The sequence below is a fragment of the Choristoneura fumiferana genome, chromosome 22 (assembly GCF_025370935.1).
Source record: "Choristoneura fumiferana chromosome 22, NRCan_CFum_1, whole genome shotgun sequence".
Lineage (NCBI taxonomy): Eukaryota > Metazoa > Arthropoda > Insecta > Lepidoptera > Tortricidae > Choristoneura > Choristoneura fumiferana.
The window spans coordinates 13,134,193-13,158,013 of NC_133493.1; the positions used below are offsets into that span (position 1 = coordinate 13,134,193).

The 23,821-nt window shown below is 38.8% G+C and overlaps 1 non-coding gene across 1 annotated transcript; it reads right to left on the reverse strand.

The window, feature by feature from the left end:
* Window positions 1-12,000: 12,000 nt before the first annotated feature.
* On the reverse strand, window positions 12,001-12,072 carry TRNAG-UCC (transfer RNA glycine (anticodon UCC)). Its single transcript has one exon. It is a non-coding gene; the product is annotated as a tRNA-Gly (tRNA).
* Between the last annotated feature and the right edge of the window lie 11,749 nt (window positions 12,073-23,821).

Consider the following 23,821-nt stretch of genomic DNA (forward strand, 5'->3'; position numbering starts at 1 on the left):
GTTCGAAAGTTTTTTTATTTGAAACTTAGATTAACTAAATCACACTAACGTGAGTTTGTACACAAAAAAAGCAATGTATATACATTTTAACTAAAATTAATAGTTAGTAGCATGTCCACGGCTTTTATTACTGCCTTACACCGGCGAGGCATTGAATCTATCAATTTTTGACATTTCGCGAGAGAGATAGAGTTTCCATTCTTCTAAGAATACGTCATACAGTTCTCTTAAATTGCCACACTGTCGATTTGAAACCTTTTTTTGACTTCGCACCAAAGATGCTCTATTGGGTTAAGATCGGGGCTGTTGGCTGGCAATCTAAGACAGAAACTGATTGCGATGTGAGGAATTTCTTAACGGTACATGCAGTATGCTTGGGATCATTGTCGTGCTGGAATGTCCAAATAACCGGAAGCACGCCTTCTGCATATGGTACATTGTTTCTCCAGTAGTTTTTGTATTGAAATTGATCCATGTTTCCTTCTATCAGCCTAACAGGTCCAACACCATGTCCAGAAAAAACATCCCCAAATTTTTACATTCCCCCGCCATGCTTTAAAGTCACTTTTATGTACTTTGAGTCGAATGCTTTATTTGGAGGCCGTCTTACATATCGTTTGCCATCAGAACATACCCTATTTATTTTGTCTCGTCAGAAAAAAGAACGTTTTTCCACTGTCTGACTGTCCAGTTTTCATATTTCTTGCAAATGCAAGCCGGGCTTGCCTATGACACCGTTTCAACATAGGCACCTTCCTTGCTATCCTTCCGTGCAACTTTTCTTCTACCAAACGCATTCGAATAGTGCGTGCCGAGATTGCTGAAGGGTTGTTTTTCGCCAAAATATTCTTTCTCAACTCATAGAGACCCTTTAAAGGATTTTGTTTTGCCAAACGAACGATATTCGATCATCTCGACGAGATGACTTTCTTTGTTTAGGTACACGCGGACATTTGAAGTAGTTTGATACGTGGCAAAATGCTTTATGGCGTGGAAAACCATAGTTTTTTGAACATTGCAGATGATCGGCTATGTGTTTATACGACCAATTCTTGTCGCGAAGTTTTAGTATTACTTCTCTTGTAGATTTATCACAACTTTATTTTTCCCCATTGTTTTTATATGAAAGCAATCGCCTTAAGACTATTACGGCACTAAATCGCCAAAATATTCGAATAATAACCTAAAACCACAAAGCGGCGGTCCGTTCTCTATTTAAATTTGAATAAAAAATAATTCAGCGTTCTTAATAATTGAGCCAGTAAGTAGTAATACTAGGTTTAGATGTAATGTATAAAGTTTATCTATTTATTTTTAGCCACATTATATGTAATATATGAATTTACGCAGTACGGAAAAGTTTTACGATACCGGAGAAGTACAAAAATATACATGCAGTTAGTACCACTTGTCAGTTTGAAAAAATCTTCTCTATAAAAAATCGTTCTTAATTATATGAACACAACTGTATATATATATATATATATAATTAATAATAATATAGTTATATAATAGTTTGTGTTATATATAATCAGAACCTCTGAAACGGCTCCAACGGTGATGAAATTCAGTATGTAGGGGTGTGCGGGGATAAAAATCGATCTATGCTGGTCTTATATCTGGAAAACACTTAGTACCGAGTTTTAGTACCCTAGTAGTTTGAGGTAGTATCAAAAATACACGCTGTATATGTACGGTCACGGACTTTAATTCAAAGGAAAAGTCATTACGATTTTCCTTGTTAATTAATACGATGTCACTATGACGTTTACTGTGAAATGGTTCCATGGTGGCCAATGAATTAAACCTTGACCATACAAATGCAAACTTATCCCTTTAAGGGATCTCTAACAGTAAAAATTAGAGTGGGTGCGAGGAGCATTCAGTTAGGGGCAGACAAAAAGTGAGTTTAAAAGTTTTAGTGGTAGCATATAACCGATGTCTTGCGCACGTGCGAGTGCCCACGTCGCGTACGATGCGCAAGCGTCGGCCCCGAAATTATCGGAACAGATATCGGCCGCCAAACGATGTTTAATTAAAGACGCTATAGTAAACATGTTCAATGTAACGTCTGTAACTGACATGAATTATTGTTGGCATTTAGGTTATGCAGTCGGTAGTTTGAAAAGAAACAAATAGTGTGTCGTTTACATACATGTATTTATTAATTCGTCCTTTTATTCATGTAAATCCTTTGCTCATTAAAAAATACAGGCGCATAGAAAGAAATACAAAGGCGAAGTTATCTCTACTGTATATGTTCTAATTAACCTAGTTAAGAGAACAAATAAAGATGGCAAAATAATCTAATTTTCCACAAACAGTACAACAGCTGCTTCGTTCGATATCACAACCCTACTTCCTAACATCCTACTAATAAATATTAATGCGAGAAAGTGTACATAATAATATTAAATTTTACACGGGTGTTCCACATACGATGCAATTTATGTATTTTTTTGGGACTAATCCCCACGGTTTCAATTGAAGTGCCAGTCCAAATGATTCACGAAAACCAAACTGTGGATAAATCTAACGTACCAATGTTTCTCTTCCAGAGAAAAATATTTAGCACACACATAGGTACTACATATCCAGACACGCACGCGCGCACGCTCGCACACGCACGTATGCACGCTCACAAACACGCACGCTGGTACGTACGCTCGCACGGACGCTGGTACGCACGCTCGCACGCACGCAAGTACGAGTAATCGCGAACTATAACTAAAGCGAAGTACAACGAATGTAAATTATGTTGTTCGTATTTCTTGTTGTTCGTTTTTGTTGTTGTTTTATTTATTTGGTTTGACATAGATAGACAGTTTAATTTAATTGGATTTGATGTATTAATTTGAAATGAAACTGAATGTAATTAATTAGTTGTTCATGAATGTCATGGAAATTAATGTAGGTAATTTGATTTAATGTAATGTAATAATAGTATATTTATCAGCTTACTTCCATAGTCTCATAAAGAATATTGTATAAACTAACAATACTTGGATCTACTTAGTTATCCGAAAATAAATTATTTTGATTTTGATTTGAATTGATTTTGTATTACTATTTCTGTACTACTCTTATAAATTAGTGTATTAAATTGATTATTTCTACATTGGTCCAATCAGATGGGTTATCACGTTCTGCGTCATTGTTTCGTGTACTGAGATCTTCACGAGAATAATTAACGTAAATTGTTAATGACTCTTGGATTGTTGGTGTGAAGATGATATCAGAAATTAACTTCCAGGAATTTTTGCTGTGATAATTTTCTTTGTTCAGATTCGGGTTATACACATAATAATGTGATTCTTTTCATCTTTTTTAAATAAAAACTGACCTGTGATTGACTCCATCTCACCTCACCTGATAATCTGTCATCTCCAGGATAAAGGATCAAAGGAATTTGGGCAAAATTTGCCTCTGGGAGAGGCAGGTTTAAAAGTGCAGATGAGGCGAAGGTGTATTTTCCCAAAATTTTTTAAGAACGTCTTATCTTGACTGTCCTTTATGAATTGTAATTTTAGTTATTATTTCATTTTATTCATCTTATCATTTTCCTTCCCTTCCCTATCAAAATCCCTTTTTATAAGAAAGAAAGAAAGAAAGGTTATTTTGATGATAATGTATGTGGTAACTGATTTTATTAAAAATTATTGAATTATTAATTTTATTAAGTATGAAATGTTTATCTACCTGGACATCTATTCTAAATTGTATTATATATTGTCTTGAATAATTTATTTAACCATAATTACTATTGTTTGTGTAACTCCTAGTGAATAATAACAACTATACTAATTATACATGTAAAGTATTGTTAAAAGGTAACAAAATGTATTTGCACGCATTTGTGTTTAAAAGCAAATAAAAATATTGAATTTGAATTTGAATTTGGCTCCATAAGTACCACCTAAAACTAAGACTAAAACTGCACTAAAACTATGTTACTTATGGATCTATGGTATGGTTATGGATCATTATGACCCAAGAATGTCTGCCACAAGTTCTGGCTCCAGTAGCTTCAACTGGCGATGATGAATCAGTCAGGACAAACAATTCTATATAAGTCATAGATTGGCTGTAGTCCGCGATTTTATTTGCAAATTGCCTACCACTATCCCGCCGGAACTATGGAATTTTCCAGGTTGTTTGTGCTGGTATTTGCCCCGGGACTTAAATTAGTTCTATTACGAATTTCATCACTGTTCATAATAATGAGTAGCTTAGTAGGTATAACAATTAAGAAGCCAGAGCTGGCGCTTACCTCTGCCAGCGAATTTCTCTTACTGTAGGTACAGCCAGGGCTACTACGAAAGTCGAAACTTGAGGTTCGTGTCGTGCGGTTCCTCTGTCACATACTATTTAATACGAGAGCGAGAGGGACGGTACGATCCGATCTTCGAGTTTCGAGTTTCGTAGTAGGCCTTCAGAGAGGTAATGCCGCCAGTGTGTTGGGGTCTATGCCACAGGAGGGCCTCTTAGATGGTTTTATTCTTATAGTTAGGTATATTTATGTAGTTTTTATTTATTTTGTTTCAATTTTTTATTTATTGTAGCTATGTATGAAAAATGTATTATCCTTTAGTCATTACGAAGCTCGAAGAATTGCGAAACTGAAGTGGCAGAGTTTTTGTTGGGCATAAAACACAAAATTAAGCCCCAAAGATAGTATATGTGACTATGTGACCCATATTTTCTTTTGGGTAGTGTAACATTACGTAGAAATTAGGAAAGGATACGATTGGTTTTAAAAAAAAAAGATTGTAAAAAATAAATAGACAGCCCTCTGGACGACCCCAATTTGGGGTTCCGAACCGAACAACTTTTTCCAGTAATTTCGTAACGTAAAGTGTCGTTTCTTAATAAAGACCACACACTGAGACTAATTTTGAATGGCACGAACACTACAGAATGCACGCAGCCTAAAATTCCACTTTACGTATCTCAACGAACCCGATAGTTTCAAAAACCACTTTATTGTAAAGGGAGTATTGTTGATTTTGGAACTGTTTAAGGGGTGAGATAGGAGGTTGGGAGGTTAAACAGGTGGTGTGCGGTAATGATTGGTTTTACGCTTAATTTGCATTTAAATTGGAGGTTTCGCGCGAAAGTCTCAATTTTAATAATTAACGGACCACCTCGGAATAAGTTATTTTAAGGTTTGTAAGATTTTTTTTGCGTTTGTTTAAACTGACACGGACAGAATAATTTAATAGAAGGTATGATAATAATAGTTTATGTGGCCGTTACATATTGAGAAGCATTAAAATATCAAGTGGCAAACGAGCAAGTGGGTCTCCTGATGGTAAGAGATCACTACCGCCCATAAACATCTGCAACACCAGGGGTATTCCAGATGCGTTGCCAACCTAGAGGCCTAAGATGGGATACCTCAAGTACCAGTAATTTCACCGGCTAAGTGTGGGCTTATAAAACAAGTATTAAGGTCAGATCTCTCTATTGTATGTAGTATCTCTTCACTATACACAAGGTAAAAAAGGAAGGATAATGTCCTTCAAGCCTACTAGATAAGTCCGTACTCCTACCTAAAAGGCCAGCAACCCACTTGTGACTCTTCTGGTGTTGCAGGTGTCCATGGGCGACGGTAATCGGTTACCATCAGGCAATCCGTTTGCTCGTTTGCCCCCTATTCCATAAAAAAAGTGATTTTCATGCTTCAAATAGTTTTATCTTCTCTGTCATTTTTTTGTTAGCCTATTAAACTGACCAGTGCTGGGCAACTGCCTCCCCTTTTTTCTGCCATACTAGAAATAGGGTCGTACCTATCAGATAATAATGCGTGCTTTGATGAGTCAGATATTGGTGCTGGTGGCTGTACTTATAAATAATCCTGGCTATAAGAAACACTATGGCCGCAATTGTCCAAATTACTAGGAAAGTTCCCAGGGTTTTCCCATTACTATCAAACATCTGAACCAATAACTCTTTATACATAAACAATGCCATCACGTTTCCTGACACAATATATACCGCTATGACTATGAATAACTATATCTTAAACTACGAACAATGAAAATTGAACTCTGGGCTAGAAGTCATAAGGTTATTTGTGGAAGGAACTAAGTAAGAGACAAATGACGTTTAGATTTAAAGTCTTGCATGCAAAAAGTCTGTATGTTTTGGGAGCATTCGTTATGTGTAAATTAGTCAGCGATTCAATGAAGATTTGTCATATTTGTCGTACGGCATCTATTTTATTAAGTTAGGTAGGCAAAATATACTGATGGTTCCGTATTTCGTAATAACAGGTTAGTAGACTTTATTTTCATCAATTAAGCTCTGAAAGTAGGTTGCATTTAACTTGAAATTAGGTAAGTAAATTTAAAAATCGAATTGCCCCCGTCAAGCCGGCGTTTGAATATAAGAGAGTGTTTAGATCATTTTGAGCCCCAACAACTGCTCACCTACTGCTGCTGCAGACTTTTACTCAGCATCAGCAGTAGGGGCCAAACAAAATCGTGATCAGTTCAAAATTCCTAGCAATGAGTCCCAACTGTTGAAGTTTAAGTTACAGAATTCTAGACTCTTCTAGACTTGTTTTCCCTTTTCAGTTTTTTTTTTCAAAGTTCAAAATTAGGCAGTTTTTGTATTTTTTTTGTACGAGAAACACACTCAAATTCTTTTGATGCGTCTGTAAAAATAAAAAAAATACGATGTTCATGTTTACTTGCACAAAATGTTGATTGGCTTACCTACCTCTTTCTACTTCAAAAAAAAAGTCATTCTACCGCATCTCAGTCTTCTTCTTCTCTTTTAAAATATGGCTTTTCTGTCCTAATTTCGCCAGTGTCGAGGTAAACTCTCTTTGAGAGGCACGTTGTACGGTGATTGTAGTTTTTGCAACTTGATAGTAAAATTCCAGAAACCACGTGGAGACCACTTGCGCATTAAACAATGTTAGACACGAGAGCAATATATAATTTTGGGATCACTGTTCACTGTTAAGGTTAATCGCCGCATAAAACACTATCAAAATTATACTTCAACTAGCCAAAGAAACAGAACTAGCAAAATTAGATATTGTCTACATCCGCCATCTTCGAATGCTACAAATCGAATCCGCATCTCAGTCACTCACAACATTTAATGACATGTACTTATATATAGGAGAAGAGAGAGAGAGAGAAATTAGAGACGTTGCGCTGTAGACGTTGCATGTGACAGAAATAGGAAGGGGGGGGGGGTTAATTAAAACGTCTTGGTTTGGAAGCGGTCAATCGCGAACTAACTTTATTTTCATCACACTTGCTCGTAAACAGTGTCGTAACATGCAGGCTACCTTGGTTGCAACCCCCCAAATAAAACCCTCGACCTTAATGTGCTTGTCATGAAGCCCAAGGTCGGTCAATGAGTCGGTGCCCGTACTGATGGCGCTGCTGCAGGACTACATGGACCACATGCACACGCACGTTGCGGCGCATGCCGAGGGAGGGGGAGGTTGAGGGCGACGCTGCCAAGAGCACAGCCTAAGGTATCGCCAATATTTGGAACAATTATATTTTTTCTTTTACAAATATAAAATTTTACTTGCAAATGTGATAAAAACATTGTATGTCGCACGGGCGGTACTAGAATTACGAACATCGACTCATTAAAGCCCTCAGTCTTCGACTTCGGGCTTCTAATAGACTCTCGTTCGTAATTCCTTATTTACCGACCTTAAGACAAATGTACTATTTCTCTCTCTATTGGCTTCTTCTTCAAGGGCTGCTCATTTGTTTACATTAGGGCTGTGACGCTCGGCGGCTATCACATGCATATACCTACCATTCCTGTTTACCGATGTATACTTTATTACTGCTATGCACTCCAGAGGCCGATTTGCCTAACGTTTCTGGCACTCGCGATCGCAACCAAATGACAGTTTTTGTATGCGAAATCTGTCATTTGATTGCGATGGAGCGTCAAAAACGCTAGGCAATATGGCCTCTGGTCTACACCTTATCGTGTCTTAAATGCAATGTTTAACTATGTGACTGTTTGTTGCCTTAGTAACAAAAAAAAGACTTCGCACAAAGTGTGCAAAAAGCGTTCTAAAAAATGTGTCGTGTCTTTGTATGTATTTGTATTAGTACTACCTATATATAGTGTGTACCCGCGGCTTCGCACGCGTAAATCATTAGAGCCAGCTAGAAATTCCCAAAAATCATATCGTAGTCTTCAACTGCCGTTGCACTAAAAATAACTTTTATTTTTAATACCACGTCGGTGGCAAACAGGCATGCGGCTCGCCTGATGTTAAGCAATTACCGCCGCCTAGAAACGCTTGCAACACCCGAAGTATCACTCGCGCGTGCGTTGGCGAAGTGTAACATGCCAAATCTCATGGCCCGTGGGAATATGGGGATAAAAGTAGCCTTTGTGTTATTCCAGATGTCCGCTGTCTACATCCAAAATTTCATCCGTCCAGCCGTTTTAGCGTAAAAGAGTAACAGACACACACACGCACACACATTCTCACAAATTTTCTCGTTTATAATATTAGTAGGATAATCGAGTTCAAAAAAATAAAACGGAACCCTTTTAAATGGTTCTAAGCGTTCAACATTCAACATTCAATTTCGTCATCAACTAAAGACAAAGCCGACACAATGGCAGGCATCGGTTGAATATTAATAGATTTGTAGATTTCTGAAAACTTGTTACTGTTTTCGTTGGAAACATTATGAGTATACTGTTCCAGGTTTCTAAAGAGGATGAGTGTGTAGAAAGATAAAGATTCCATTGACAAATATTTTAAACTAGGTACAGTCTTCAAACTAGGTTGGTTTGACCTATGGATTAGCCGTGGTGGCTGAGTGGTTTGACCTATCGCCTCTCAAGCAGAGGATCGTGGGTTCAAACCACGGCTCGCACCTCTGAGTTTTTCGAAATTCATGTGCGGAATTACATTTGAAATTTACCACGAGCTTTACGGTGAAGGAAAACATCGTGAGGAAACCTGCACACACCTGCGAAGCAATTCAATGGTGTGTGTGAAGTTCCCAATCCGCACTGGGCCCGCGTGGGAACTATGGCCCAAGCCCTCTTGTTCTGAGAGGAGGCCTGTGCCCAGCAGTGGGACGTATATAGGCTGGGATGGAGGTACAGTCAAGTGCAAGAATAAGTATTTATTCGAACCACTCAAAATATGTTCATCATCATCATCATCATCATCCCAGCCTATATACGTCCCACTGCTGGGCACAGGCCTCCTCTCAGAACAAGAGGGCTTGGGCCATAGTTCCCGCGCGGGCCCAGTGCGGATTGGGAACTGTAACAAAATTTTGCAGGTGGTAGGACCTTGTGCAAGGTCCGCCCGGATTGCTACCACCATCTTGCTCGCTAATCCTGCCGTGAAGCAGCAGTGCTTGCACTGTTGTGTTTCGGCGTGGAGAGTAAGACAGCCGGTGAAATTACTGACACGTGAGGTATCCCATCTTAGGCCTCTAGGTTGGCAACGCGTCTGCAATACCCTGGTGTTGCAGATATTTATGGGCGGTGGTGATCTCTTACCATCAGGAGACCCACTTGCTCGTTTGCCATCCAATTGAATAAAAAAAAAAAAAAAAAAAAAAAAAATATGTTACTACGAGCTTATTGCCTCGGAATAAGTCTGTGGTACTTATTTTTGAAACTGAAAATGTAATAATAATGTTTTAAATTCATTATTTATTGATAATATTGTAAATGAATGAATTATAATTCGAAATTAATATTTGATTATGATTAACTAACATTATTATTATTATTATAAGTCAACCTTGTTACTAACAAATTATGGATTTAATTGTCTGAAATATATATATTTTTTAATGATTTCATATTTTTACACTTGACTGTACGTATCTATTTGCCCGCAATTTTATTTAAGATCTCAATCAATCAATAAATCAATTTATTTAAAAAAAATGTTCCGACTTGTAAAAAAAATACATTTTATTTATTAATGGCTCCTATAGACTACGGTTCATTTTAATACCGCAATGCAATTTTTCAGTTCTTCAATACCACTTCAGTGGTCATATTGACTGTCTTTTAAAATTAGAAATGTTTTAAATTATTAGGTATTTAAATTATTAAACTTATACTAGCTTTTACCCGCGACTCCGTCCGCGTAGAGTACGAGTATGTAAAATAGTTTGTCCTATTCTCAGACCTACCGAATATACACAAAAAAAAAACAAAAATCGGTCAAGCCGTTTCGGAGGAGTTTGGTCACAAACACTGTAACACAATTTTTTTAAATATTAGAAAGAAGATGATAGGTAACATCAATTTCTTTGTACCATCTAGAGCACCCAGGTCATTACACCTAATCCTAATATTAAACTTTCGGTTGGACTAATAGTCGCACTTATCTTGAGACACTGTCCGCTCTCGCGTATTTGCGATATAAGGAATATCAGCACTGTATTGGTCTCAAGTTTTGGATCCTCCCATTCATTTAAACTACTCCCTAAACAAGACATAAAACATTACATTAGTACATTGTGTCTTAAGGGCGGTAAATAAGGAATTACGAACGAGAGTCTATTAGTAGCCCGAAGTCGAAGACTGAGCTTTAATGAGTCGATGTGCGTAATTCTAGTACCGCCCGTGCGACATACAATGTTTTTCATCACATTAGTAGTAGGTAGGTATACTTATTGTTGAAGGTCCAATAAATAAATAAAAACATAATAATTGAATGAATTATAATAATAATTAGAATTATTAATATAGACGACCAGATGGCCTAGTGGTAAGAGAACCTGACTACGAAGCTTGAGGTCCCGGGTTCGATTCCCGTGTCGGGGCAGATATTTGTATGAAAAATACGAATGTTTGTTCTCGGGTCTTGGGTGTTTAATATGTATTTAAGTATGTATCTATCTATATAATTATATTTATCCGTTGCTTAGTACCCATTACACAAGCTTTGCTAAGCTTACTTTGGGACTAGGTCAATTGGTGTGAATTGTCCCGTGATATTTATATTTATTTATTATTTATTTATTTTATAATTGAAAATGATTACGAAACTGTGCTAACAATCAAATATTTTTTCCAAATTAGCCATGTCACTTTTCCGACGGCTAATTCTCAAAATCGTTCGTGACTGATCATCTAAATCCGTGCAGTACCGAGAAAAGCGAGCGTGCTCAAAATAATCACCGAGCGTTAGTGATGACTCGATGACTTGAAGATTCAATGAAATTCGGGCCAAGAGTTCCCTGAAAACCCACTAAAGTCCGGCCGCGGAGCACGTAGAATTTCGTACAATGACCTTTCACTATAATGTGTCTGTCGCTAGCGCGTAGATATTTACCGTCGTTCTCGCATACATGACTTTGTAAGGCCATTGCAGGTGGTAGGAGCTTGTGCACCATGTGTACCATCTTGCTCGCTAATCCTGCCATGAAGCAGCAGTGCTTGCACTGTTGTGTTTCGGCGTGGAGAGTAAGACAGCCGGTGAAATTACTGGCACTTGAGGTATCCCATCTTAGACCTCTAGGTTGGCAACGCATCTGCAATACCCCTGGTGTTGCAGATGTTTATGGGCGGTGGTGATCTCTTACCATCAGGAGACCCACTTGCTCGTTTTCCACCCAGTCGAATAAAAAAATAATTGCGCGAAATTCTTCGTGCTCCGCGACCGTAGCTCCGATCATTCTGTTACTTCTTCCCACTTAAACCGCTAAAATGTAGGTACATGATGGAAAGCAATCACCGCCGCCCATGGACATCTATAACATAAGCTGAGTTACGGGTGCGTTGCCGGCCCTTTGAGATCTATACTTTAGGTGTTTTATTTTAAGTCAAACTCATCAGCATCACCATCAGAGGGCAAAATTCAATTGACAATATTTCACACGATTTACAATTTATAAAAAACAAGTTAAAAAAGGTAAATACTAATCACAACATTTTCTAGACACTTTAAAATATTTAAATTAGACAAGACGCGTTAAAGTTACTGAAAAAAATAATACAAAAAGAAGCAAAAACGCGTGCGTTGGCCGGGAATCGAACCCGGATCAACTGCTTGGAAGGCAACTATGCTGACCATTACACCACCAACGCCGGTGAGTGAACGGTTGAATTATGTGTTTAGATGCTACGGAGAGTATTAAGCGAGTCAGTGACTTGATTACGTCACAAGGTCGTTACACGTTTATAGCGTAAACGTGACTAATTTGCGGCATAAATCTTACAGATAGTATGTTAACAGAAACTATAGTTTTACATTTTGAAATATTTTGTTGATACTAAAGTATTTAGATTGTTACCATGCAAATCCATATTATAATTATCATAAAATGTGAAGTGAAAGTAACTTAGCCGTCTTTCTGTCAGTTAACGTTTAAACGATATAATGAAATTTGGTGTGAAGATAGTCTGTGTCCCGGGATAACATTGGATAGTTTTTATGGACACCCGGAAAATTAGCATAATATTCCCGCCGGGATACCCGGATTAACCCGGAAATTCTACGCGGAATGATGTCGCGGGCAACATGCTAGTTACTAACAATACATGCAAATAAAGTCGAGTAAAGGTTATTGAACACTAACTTAACCCTACCCTAGCACCTGTCACTAATTCTTAAGGTTCCGCCACACCGCGTCGTGTGGGAAACACTTAAGGCGCTCCCAGACCGGAAGAAATTACTGCGCACAATAAAACTTAGGGGTACACCCTTGCCCTAGCGACTTTCTTTTTTAAAACGACCTTGAGGGGATACCGGTTAAAAATGCATCTGGATTCTGCGTAATTTTAACTTGATTCAGTAATTATTTAAAAATATATTATTTTTTCTTGTTTTTTTAACCCCCGACGCAATAAGTTTGACCGCTATGTGGGTCTGTCTGTCTGTTTGTCTGTCTGTGGCACCGTAGCTCTTAAACGGGTGGACCGATTTGAATGCGGTTTTTTATTTGTAATCAGGTTTTCTAGCGATGTTTCATCAAAATCAGTTCAGCCGTTTTCGAGATATTGAACTTTGAAGTGACAAAGTGACGAAGTCGATGTGTTTTTCTGATCATCCTCATCATCATCATCATCAGCCTACAGCAGGGCACTGCTGGACATAGGTCTCTTCCATGCCGCGCCACAACACTGTCTTCAGCCCCTCGCATCCATCTGCCGCCAGCGACTCTCTTAAGTACTACGTTTTCCCGTCCGTGGTCTCCACTCGAGGACTCGTCTGCTCCACCGTCCATCGGTCCTGCGACAGACGTGGCCAGCCCAACGCCACTTCAGCGAACTAATTCTATAAGATAATGTGATTTCGGATTTTATCCTTCAAAGAAACCTCTAGCATTGCTCTCTCCAGAGCTCGCTGAGCGACCTTTTTCTGATGCATGAGCAATATTATTGTAAAATATTATTAAAATACATTGGAACAAAGTGAAAGCAAGAACCGGATAACTCACGTCTTAAATCGAGTTTAACTCGAGATGTTTCGGGCTAATTCGTAGTCCTTCTTGCCGGAGCAGCCGCCGAGTCGCGTTGCTGGTTTTATTTCATTAAATATGAAGTTTCACGGTTGCATTTGAGACAGGAACCCTAAAATGACATAAAAGTGAGACAGCGACAACTACCGTTTTTGTCCCTTTTCTATGACAAGGATGGGAATTAAACTAAATGACTGAGATAACGGTTGGTTCATTCCCGGAATACGCAAAGTATTTGGGGTTTGTTTGTGTGAACAAACTGCCTAAGGCTACATTTCCAATAGTGATGTGCGAGGAGGTGTTGCGAGAAATGTGTTTTTCGTAAGCCAGTAGAAACGCCTACTATTCATAGTACAAGCTTTGCTTAGTTTGGGACTAGGTCAATTGGTGTCAAGTGGCCTGATATTTATTTATTAATTTATTTATTTTATACAAGTTGGGCCCTGGAACAGGAGCAGAAAATTAAACCACAACGTCGACTCTTCATCTTGAGCTAATTTAGTACTACAACTTTTGAAAATTATTTTTTTATTATAGTTTAAAGTTTATTATTGGACAAGCAATGTATTGCGAAATCCGTCATTTTGTGACGTGACAGGCGATGTCATTTAGGCTATTGGATGCCGTACATTGAAAATACTATTTAATTTGTTTAGAATAAACTTAATGATAAAATTACTAAAATTTTTAAAGTTGCAAAAATAAGTAGTTCCATTTGAGTAGCAGAACCTGTGTTTCAATTTTTTGCTTCCTGTTACAGGGCCCAACCGGTATAGCGTATAATCGGGTACGATGTGTGCCTGAGTGTCAGATAGCCGGAGAATGTAGAAAGGGTCCAAACTCCGTGATAAGAGGGGTGATAAAAGAATAGATTAACTTTTTTGGCGCCAAAGTTCTTAGTAGGTATTTTGTTACTTCTGTAGATGACAGATTAGTTTCTTAGGCTCCGTTTCCACCAGAGATGTACGAAAGTGTTTGTCATAAACCAATAGAAATGATTCATTTACCTAGCCTCGCTCAGCACAGCTCTATGTCCTTACCTGTTTTTTGTCGAAAATTAAAAAAAAGTTAGGTTAGGTTACAGTCGTGTCAAGGTGTGAGGCGCCTCAGCCACGCGGAATAGGAGCACCGCGTAGCGGAGCTCCGTCATCTTTGAGTCAGATAATTTTAGACTATTTGCTACTTTTATTTATAAAATAATAATAAATGTTTATTTCAGATTTCATACGATCCATATAATAATTGTTAGTAACAGAGAGGTCCTTATACAACTAAGTTAACATAGACATTATTTAAATGCATTTTGGTGCAGTGTGTGGTTGTTTTGGTGTGGTTATGTTTTTACATATATTTTAATTGGACGAGCGCTGCTTATCCTATAGTACAGGTTTTTACCTATTTAGGAAGTAGAGGTCTAGTTTTAAGGAAACTTTGTAACAGATGTTTTTGATATTATTATTAATTGACCAACCAATTTGCTTATTTCGAGGGTATTCTGGCAAAACAGAATAAGTGCAAAATTAAAAAAAAAATAGTTACATGCATAGGCATACTCAATTTTTTCTGCTTTATTTATCTAGCAAAACCGTATAAGTGAATAAATATTGTGAACTTATCCGGCTCTGCCAGAATACCCTCGATTTGCTAGTTAAAACCACCTGCTTCTTAGACGATTTGATACTCGCCTCGCAGGACTAAACTGGGCTTTGGGAAGGTTATGATTCAGCTTGATGTGATAATATTGTCCCTAAAACTGTTGTCAAATGATTGGGACAGTCACCTCTCGACATGCACTTGACATCGGGACTTGGCCTACAATGCGAAAGGTCGCAGAAATTTATTAAGGGGGCTTGTCGCTTCGGTACTCGTGTTTGTGTTGTGGTGTGTGTGTGTGTGTTTATGTCGGTGTATTTGTATTGTATAGTGTTGTGAAGTGTGACTTGGCAGTGTCCCGGCGCATTTCGTGTCTAGTTTCTGCTTTTCTGCCAAGTTTCTTGCGGCGCATTCTTCTTGGCAATGATGGTCTTTCCGAAAGCGCTGGTAGTTTAAAAAAATGACGTGTAAAAGTGCCCATTGCGGCCTATTTACTGAATAAATCATTTGAAATTTTGAAATTTGAAATTTGGTGATATTGCTTTGACAAATGATACCTCGGTTTTTTGAGGGGTTGAAACACGAATCGTTTATGATTGTGTCAATCTTTAAACTTTTTTGACCACTTCTTGAGGGGATTGATGTTCGTATGTGGGGTCAAACAACCTTTTAGTGTACCTTGTTACCGCAACGTCTCCCGAGTTTTCTTACTTATCAGCTTGAGTAGAAATCCACTTAAAGTTAGAAGTTGTGATAGTTTCAAACCAATTCCTTCATAGTTCATCTCCTAAGCATGCTAATAATAAACATTGCAAACGTTTTTCTAAGAAATGTGTGTGTGGTGTGTGTGTGTGTGTGTGTGTGTGTGTGTGTGTGTGTGTGTGTGTATGTTACTCCATCATGCTAAAACAGTTAAACGGATTTGGATGAAATTTGGTACAGTCAAGGGCAAAGATATCGACACGGCCAAAGTTACAAAAATATGTATACACGACTTTATGCACTTAACATTAGGGCTGTAACGTGTATACATATTTTGCAACTTTGTCTGTGTCGATATCTTTGCCCTTGACTGTACCAAATTTCATCCAAATCCGTAGATGGCTGGAAGCCTGGAAAATAACACATTCGCTACTTTTTATCTCGATATTCCCAAGGGATAAGGATTAAATCTCGTAATAACAACACGATGTAACGTGAGAACCTTGACGTATTTTTTGGGAATTCCGATAAGAATTTAGTAAATCCCGGAATTTTAATTCAACTGCCTAATTTATGGATTACACGTGCGAAGCCGCGATTAAGTCTAGTACCTTATGTTAGGTTTCGCATTAGTAGTTTTGGTTTATGACCTAAAATTCAATTGAATATACATTATCGAAAATTGTTGGCGCTATTTGCATGTCTTATGGCACAACATAGCGTTACTGAAAATGAGCTATGATATATGTCCACATTTTTACCTTTGTTGATAAACAAAACGTTTTTGAATTTGAATTGGATGAGTAAATCCACTCATAATAATTCAATTTAGACCCTCCGGAAATTGAATGAAGGAAGCGGAATTTTTTAAGTTGTGTGTCACGTATTTTCGATCGCGTAACTTTGGTTTCATACAAAAGTATGTGTACAACTCATTTTGATACTCCGTGTGGGGTAAACTGGACTTTTATATAAGGCTGTGTTTCCACCAGAGATGTGCGAGGATGTGTTGCGAGGGATGTGTTTTTTAAACGATTTTTGAAACGCTTTATTCGCCTAACCTCGCACGACACAGCACATCTCTGGTGGAAACAGCGGAGCGGAGCGAGGCGAGGTAAATGAAGGGTTTCTATTGGATAATGAAAAACACACTCCTCGCTACACATCCTCGCACGCCGGTGGACACGGAGCCTTAAACTGAATGCCGCAGAAATTACGCGACCGAAAATATACGCGACTCACAACTCAAAAAGTTACGCTCGTCTGGCTTCACATTTACGGATATATATAGAATGTATAGAGTTTAGTGACATGTATAAAATAATATTAATTGTTAAGGATTATCCAATATTGCAATAGGCATGCAATGATTGATGCTTGCATGAAATAAGTATTATAAATAGAATAATAGAATGGAATGGAACAATCACAAATGACTTTTTTTTTTTTTATTCGACTGGATGGCAAACGATCAAGGGGGTCTCCTGATGGTAAGAGATCATCACCGCCCATAAACACCTGCAACACCAGGGGTATTGCAGATACGTTGCCAACCTAGAGGCCTAAGATGGGATACCTCAAGTGCCAGTAATTTCACCGGCTGACTTACTCTCCACACCGAAACACAACAGTGCAAGCACTGCTGCTTCACGGCAGGATTAGCGAGTAAGATGGTGGTAGCAATCCGGGCGGACCTTGCACAAGGTCCTACCACCTGCAATACTAAATACTATACTTATTAACTATATTTATTAAGAAAATATTAAGAAAATACAAAATATCCATAGGACTAAAACTACTATTAAATTAAAATAACTAAAACTAAAACTTTAATTAAAAAAGAGAGGTGGGCCTCTTGGCATGGTGCCCATCACAAATTGATTTGTAAAATGTAACACCATCTTAGTACGGTCAGAGTCCGAAGTAGCTGCACACTTTGTGGTTTGTCGCTTTTCAGCCACGTATGTAACGCCATGCAAGTGATAAATGTGTTAATGCGACAGAGTAATAGAGTGACCAGCTGCTTTTGATGCTGACTGTACTATGCAGACTATAACTATGGAGGAGCGGTGCCTCCTGACACAGGCTTTATCAAGCTTAAAAGGAGGCTCCAGCCATTAAACAATCTTATGTACAAATTGTTTTGCTACTTTGGGAGCGATTATTTCCGGAAATCTTCACTTAATTATGTTTGTTTTTAACAATAAACCTTTGTAATATTTAGCATAATTTTCAAATGAAACCTAGAACGTGTCAGAGAACAGCGTCTAAATAAGTGTAAACTAAAATTTGGTGCGAAACTAAATCAAAATATTAAAATTGCGTGTTGACTCTACAAACTATTAGCGTAACACCGACTGGTGGTTTGAGCCGTAAATAAAATAAATCTCAGTAGAAATATATGATTTCCATAACACAAAAATTTGATAAATAAACCTCGTCTTAACTTATCTAGTATTAAAGATTCTTAATTAAAAAAGTTTTTGAGAAACGTTACTATCTTTTCAAAAGAGCTGTCGAACTATGTGCCGCCACACGTTGATGCGAGTTAAAAAAAAAACTATTTCTGTTACGTGTATGGAGTACAAAACTAAATAGCAGCTTTGACAAGACATCTGTACTTCAAATTTCATTCATCTTGTAGTTTTCGAGTAAAATGCCTGTGACATACGGACGGACAGACAGACAGATGGACTTGACGAAACTATGAGGGTTCCGTTTTTGCCATTTTGGCTCCGGAACCCTAAGAACATTGTGTATTAGACCTGTGCCCCCTTAACGGTCTGAGATGGCGAGTTCTCTGAACCGTCGTAGTATAAACTACCTACATCAAGTGTTCCGGCGCTGATCGGCGCATCATTGACTGTTGACATTGATTCGCGCACTGCGCCTGAGTCGGTGTTAACTTTCAATAACTTTTTGCATAAACAGAATTATTAACCGACTTGACATGAGTTTCTATGGGCATGTACTCGTAGGTACACTAAAAATCGGGTCGGTATTTCCATGCCGGTATTATCCGGGCCGGTAAATAGTGTAGAACTAAGGTTACCGACATAGCCCGAAGAATTGCGAAACTGAAGTGGCAATGGGCGGGGCACATTGCTCGCAGGACTGATGGCCGATGGGGTCAAAAGGTTCTCGAATGGCGTCCGTGGACCGGGAGACGAGCTGTCGGTAGGCCTCCAACAAGATGGAGCGACGACCTGGTTAAGATCGCGGGATCGCGGTGGATGCGGAAAGCACAAGACCGGTCTGAGTGGAGAGCCTTGGGGAGGCCTATGTCCAGCAGTGGACGTCTTTCGGCTGACATGATGATGATGATGATGATGATATAATCAGAATTTCGGAAATGGCTCCATTTGGCATGCGGGGTTTTGGGGGTGTCAAATCGATCTAGCTTGGTCTTTAACACACCAAGCTCGTGTCTGTGGGCAGGTGCGCGGCTTACCCTGGAGCACACCTACCTTTCTAGGGAGTAGTTCTCCTGTTTTTTGAAACTATGTAAGATGTAATACTTTTTTCAATAAAGTTATTATTAAGTATTATAATTATCTCTTGAGTTTTTACTCAATTTCCAAGTTGTATTTGAAATGCGAAAGTTTGAGGATATATTATGTGTGTGGGTATGTGTGTATGTTAAAGAACTTAGTTACTAAATATATACCCGTTGCGAGGAAAGTGTTTCTCATGAACCAATAAAAACCCTTCATTTACCTCGCCTCGCTCCGGTCAGCTGTTTCCACCAGAGATATGCTGTGCGAGGATGTGTAAATGAAGCGTTTCTATTGGTTAATAAAAAACGCATTCCTCCCAACACATCCTCGCACATCTTTGGTGGTAAAGCAGCCTTGAGTGAGAATCCCTTAAGGTATATACACATTACACCGTATAGCTCCATGACCGTAATAGGAGCGTGTCAGACGGAGTGTCAAAGGCACATGACACGCGACGGCGACGGTTGATAACGAAGCGTGCTAGTCGACAAAGTCTCAAACTTTTAACCCCCAAAGCAAAAAGTGGGGTGTTATAAGTTTGACCGCTAGTGCACCGTAGTTCTTAAACGGGTGGACCGATTTGAATGCGTTTGTTTTCATTTGAAAGCTGGTTTTCTGGCGATGGTTCTTAGACATAATTAAAGAGGCACAGACTGATTGCCTTGTACAGCAAACACCATGGGTTTCTGACAGAATATCAGCACTGCAGGTTACTGCAGTATATGCTGAGTCAGCGCCTATTCTAGACATCGTCGCAGGGCTCTCAATTTATCAATTTAAACAATAATAAGTGAACTTTATTTTGGTGCTAGTTTTAAGTTTAAAGGTATTATTGTATATTTTCTATTGTACTTTGAGCTTTGTATGCTGTTTTGAATAAAGATTCTATCTATCTATCTATCAGACATGTCTTATCAAAATCGGTTGAGTTGGTTTTGAGATATTGAACTTTGAAGTGACAAGGGGTTATCCCACTTTTTTTTTGGTTAGGTTATCGATACAAAGAATATTTTTTTTCCTGAAACGTTACCATTACTGTGTATTTACTGTCTTTACTGGCTGATGATTTAAATTATCTGCATGTATGATTGTACTGCGGTTTGTTTTCCTCAATAAAGAATAGTCCATTGTGTCTTAAGGGCGGTAAATAAGGAATTACGAACGAGAGTTTATTAGAAGCCCGAAGTCGAAGACTGAGGGCTTTCATGAGTCGATGTTCGTAATTCTAGTACCGCCCGTGCGACATACAATGTTTTTCATCACATTTGCAAGTAAAATTTTATATTTGTAAAAGAAAAAATATAATTCTTCCAAATATTGACGATACCTTAGGCTGTGCTCTTGGCAGCGTCGCCCTCTACCTCCCCCTCCCTCGGCATGCGCCGCAACGTGCGTGTGCATGTGGTGGTCCATGTGGTCCTGCAGCAGCGCGCGCAGCACCATCAGTACGGGCACCGACTCATTTACCGACCTTGGGCTTCATGACAAGAAAATGTGTACGCGCAATGACTCATTTACCGACCACGGGTTTCATGACAAGCACATTAAGGTCGAGGGTTTTATTTGGGGGGTTGCAACCAAGGTAGCCTGCATGTTACGACACTGTTTACGAGCAAGTGTGATGAAAAATAAAATAAAATAGTGTAATATGATACGGTGTAAGATGTGGACCTTAGAAAGGATGACTCCCACCCCTCTAGAGAGGAGGAGAAAGCGTTTGGACCGCGCAAATTCGGACGACGTAATATTTGGCGGCTGATGATGTGCTCGTTGACTGTAATTCAATTTGAGTCAGACTCAATTTGCTGTCAAGCTCTTGACCCACTTTATCGACTGTCCGTGAATGGTAACTCTTAAGGTAGCATTCCGTTCTTAGCGATCGCAACGCGCGTCCGCGACTGGGTCGCGCGACCTACGAACTTATATGGATCACTAAACAAATGCCGCGACCGTGTCGCGCGACCGGTGGGCGCGGCCAGAGAACAACCAATGGTCGCGTGGTCAGACGACCGCCGTCGCGGGTCGCGGTCGCTAAGTTTTAGTACTATTATTAAAAGAAATTACTTTTACTTTATATTTGTACGCCAACAGGCAAAACATAGTGATACACACTGTCTTAGCACTGTGACCAATCATTCATCTAAGCACACTGTATTTTTTTTCCACCTGTATTTTGTTTACCTATGTTTTACAAATAAATAATTCTGATTCTGATTCTGATTCTGAAAGTTTCTCAAACCGAGTACTCGGCCGAGTTACTCGGTTCAGTTTTGGGGCGCGAAAACAGGTTTAGGCAGGTTCGCGCGGCGCTAATCGGTAGAGTCATTCACGATGACGCGTGCCGTGGTTCTTATTACAATGTCATTGACAAAATCACGCGTCTTCGTGGATGGCACTAGCACGAGCGAACGTCGCGGGAATCCCCGCCTTCATTCCCACAAAATATTCAATGTTGTTCTTAAGAAATTCGCATTCGGTCCGCGCATTAATTGCAAATATTTACAATTGATAATTCTCATTTTTGTGTTTTTAAAAATATAAATACTCTTAATAATATGTTTAAACCAGCCTGATTTATAATCATAATACATATGATTCTTCTTAAACAATAATTTTATTAAGACTGAGTATACGACAATGGAACCGAGTTATTCGTCCGAGTACGAGTATCAAAAAAACTGCCGAGTACCGAGTAGTAAACGAGTACTCGGCCCATCTCTAGTGATAATAATGATGATGAGAAAGGGATGGAGAGCGCGATTGTAATTGCGAGTACATTAGACAATAAGGCTTCGGGTCGCTAACGCTTTTGTCTTTGACGACTGGATGGCCTAGTGGTTAGAGAACCTGACTACGAAGCTTCAGGTCCCGGGTTCGATCCCCGGCAGGGTAGATATTTGTATTGTCATCGTCCCAGCCCCCCCAACCACTGCCCACTACTGCAGGGCACAGGCCTCCTCTCAGAACAAGAGGGGATATTTGTATGAATAATAGGAATGTTTGTTCTCAGGTCTTGGATGTTTAATATGTATTTATGTATAGTATCCAAAGTAAAAACTTTGCTTAGTTTGGGACAGGTCAATTGGTGTCAAGTGTCCCATGATATTTATTGTTATTAACCATATCAGCTTCCTCCCTCACCAAGATAGACATACACCAACCGTTCATTTACATGTAAGCGTAATTTCTAAACGGGACCGGTTAGCCGACTTAGTAAGTGGAGTCTAAAAGGTAATGCGTTTAACTTAGCTACTTACTTGTCGGTGGCGTACTGTGTAATGGTTTGGACACACTCCGCGAGTAGGACAGTTACTGGCGAACAGCTACTTGCACCAGTGAAAAATCCACCAATTTATAGTGAAATAAATAAAAATACATACTTTTTTTTTTTTATTTTTTTTTTATTCGACTGGATGGCAAACGAGCAAGTGGGTCTCCTGATGTTAAGAGATCACCACCGCCCATAAACATCTGCAACACCAGGGTACTGCAGATGCGTTGCCCACCTAGAGGCCTAAGATGAGTATACTGTAATGAATCAGGGCCTGTTTTAGGTACTATTATTTGATGTTTAAACTGCTGGAACGTTTTAAAAGGAATTTAGTACGAAAATAGTTTGGGACCCTTAAAAGAAAATATTATGTAAGTTTTTAATCCGGAAGTTCTCGCGGAATTGTGAGAAAAGATTTCTTGGCAGGCGGAGTCCCGAGCAAAAGCTAGTATAGTCATTGAGAAAGTATGTCTAGCTTTTCGCTATTCACGCTTAAATCTCTGAACTTTATTATTATTTTGTATTTTCTTTTATTTCATTGTATAGGTACTGTAGTTTTTAAGTATTTTATTTGTAATTATTTTATGTTGAAAAAATGACTTTCTGCCAAGTTTCTTGCGGCGCATTCTTCTTGGCAATGATGGTCTTTCTGAAAGCGCTGGTAGTTTTAAAAAATGACGTGTAAAAGTGCCCATTGCGGCCTATTTACTGAATAAATGATTTTGATTTTTTGATTTTGAAACCGATTTAACGAAATTTGATATAAAGTTAGTTTGAGGCTTTGGAAGAATATAAGTAGGATTATTTTTTATTTCGCAGGTAGCTTTGTTCAACAGTGGATGTCTTCCGGCAAATGATGATGATGCATTAAGACAAATTAAGTATCTGTTGTACCTATTGCAATAATGTAGCTGCTGCACCGTTTGAGACCGGTGGAAGTGAAAAGAGTTTCTTTCACATTCAAGTATGTAACGACAGTAGCTGTTTACTATACTGTAAGGGCAGCCGCTGGCACTGTGTAACGCATGCGTGACGCCGCGCATTTTCTCCGTCTGATTTTCACACGATTTCTTCTGTTTTTCTGACGTTTAGGGATACGTTGCTCATTTTATAATATGCAAATGGTTCTTTCTTGCTCGCTTAAGTATTATAAGGCCTGATTGTGACCTGCTCGCGGGGCTGTGGTCAAATGTGTCCTCCAAATGCTTGCGATACTGTGAGATGACGGATGTTAAGCAATCTAGTTTCTTTAAGTTATCTGTCTTTCTTTACCTATTGTATAAATTGTTAGTTTATTGGTGTACTGGTGTATT